Source organism: Pundamilia nyererei, unplaced genomic scaffold (assembly GCF_000239375.1).
Source record: "Pundamilia nyererei isolate P.nyererei 1_Seehausen unplaced genomic scaffold, PunNye1.0 scaffold00797, whole genome shotgun sequence".
NCBI lineage: Eukaryota > Metazoa > Chordata > Actinopteri > Cichliformes > Cichlidae > Pundamilia > Pundamilia nyererei.
The window spans coordinates 58,559-60,468 of record NW_005188198.1 but is presented as its reverse complement, the minus strand read 5'-3'; positions in this window follow the sequence as shown (position 1 = coordinate 60,468).

Here is a 1,910-nt window from a genome sequence, read left to right as displayed (position 1 = left end):
ATTTTCTACAAATCCACCCAAATTTTACAAGCCTGTGTCTTTTCTCCTGATTTTTCCTCTTCCTGAACCATCTTTTCAACGTGCTTATACTGATCACCGCATTGTGTTTATGAGCTCAAAGACAAATCATTGGACACTTTGGAGGCTTTCCTCCACATTTGGGCGGTCAGCTGTTGCTCATAACTTCCTATGCTTGCTTGTGTCAGGTAGAAACCGGAGCTGTCGTTTCCCGACAAAAAATCGTCTGAGAAAGCGAGGAAGACGTGCGGGCAACCAAGTGAGAATACGGAAATACAGGAATATCCTTGATTTTGCGTCCTGCTCGGGGCTGCCGACGTTGGATGTTGGATTTAGCTAAAACGGGCTTCGAGTTGAGTGCATGCCTTCCCCGCATGGTTTTCATCAGGTCGCCGAGCTTTCCTAGAACATGTGAGTGACCATCTCATTGTCCCATGGCTTATGATTAAAGGTAAGAAGTCTCGGGGAGTGTGCAGGGCGAATGTGTGCCAAGTCCCTCAGGATTTAACCAGAGATGCTTCAGCCTCGCCGATTAAGATGACCCTATTAAACTGCCGTTTGATCTCAAATAAGGCATTTGCCCTCAATGATCTTTTGATTAGGAATAACTTGGATTTTAAGTTCCTAACCAAAACTAAGTGGAATATGTAGTTTCTTTTTTTTTTTTTCATTTTAATGAACTGTGCCAGGCAGACCGTCATTGTCTAACCACACTGCATCTTTCAGGAGATGGAGTTGGGTTGGCTGTTAATCCCCATGGATTAACATGGACATTACATGGCTCACTAAGTGATTCTCTGCATTTAACCCATTCACTCAGTAAAGCAGTGGGCAACCATTTTGCAATGTCTAAAAATTCTAGATAAAGTGGCTCGTCTTAAAATCAGGAAAGCCAAAACTGTCTAAAGAGCTTGGAAAGAAAAGCGTCTGGACTTCTTTAAGTTGTTTGAAGGTGTTTCACCTCTCATATGAGAAGCTTCTTCAGTTCTAGGGTCAAATAGTGCAGAGTCCCAGATTAAAGCCCTGTGGGGGTGTCCCACCGAGAGGGGCAAAAGGGCCCCCTAATGATACTTTACCTAATCACAGGAGCCCAGGTGTGAAAGCCAACACTGTAAAATCCTGCCCTGGTTTACAGAAGCTATCCACAGCTTTAGGCAAGTTTGCCGTAAAACCTGTATGTCTAAGGCTTCCTCAAATCATCTTCAAGCAGTCCAAAATGCCGCATCAAGGCTTTAACCTGCAGTCATAAATTCTCCCAAATCTCTCCTGTGTTAAAATCCTTGCACTGGCTTCCGGTTGGGTACAGATATAAGTTTAAAATTTTTACTTTTACATTTAAGCCCTTACAAGGTGAGGCCCCCACTTATATCGTTGTGATTCTTCAACCTTACTCTCTATACCGGATCCTTAAATCCATTAATAGTGGTCTTCTAACTATTCCACAGACCCGTTTGAAAACAAAGGGGGATCGTGGTTTTCAAACCCCAGCTCGTACACTGTGGAACAGTTTATTCCCCGCCCCCTTCCCCCCACTATGCACCACTGACTCTCTGACTTAGACAGGCATTTGGTTAACTTGGGTTACTTACTACTTACTTGCCTCTGTGCTTCATGTTCTCTCTGTCTCCCCTGTCAGCCATGTCCCCTTATCAACTTTGCGTCTCTATGCCTGTCTCCCGCTTCCTGTTATCCTTTGAAAGTCTCGTGTCCTGTGTTCAGTGTTTTGAGTTTTGCTTTTCCTCTGTGTCATTACATCTGATTAGTCTGAACTGTGTTTCCACCTGTTCCCAATCCTCTTGTTGTCCTGTGTTTGGTACCAACACTTCACCGAGTTCTTTTGATTCCTCAGAGGCATCTGATGGAAGACAAAACACTGCTCAGTAGACCATTTA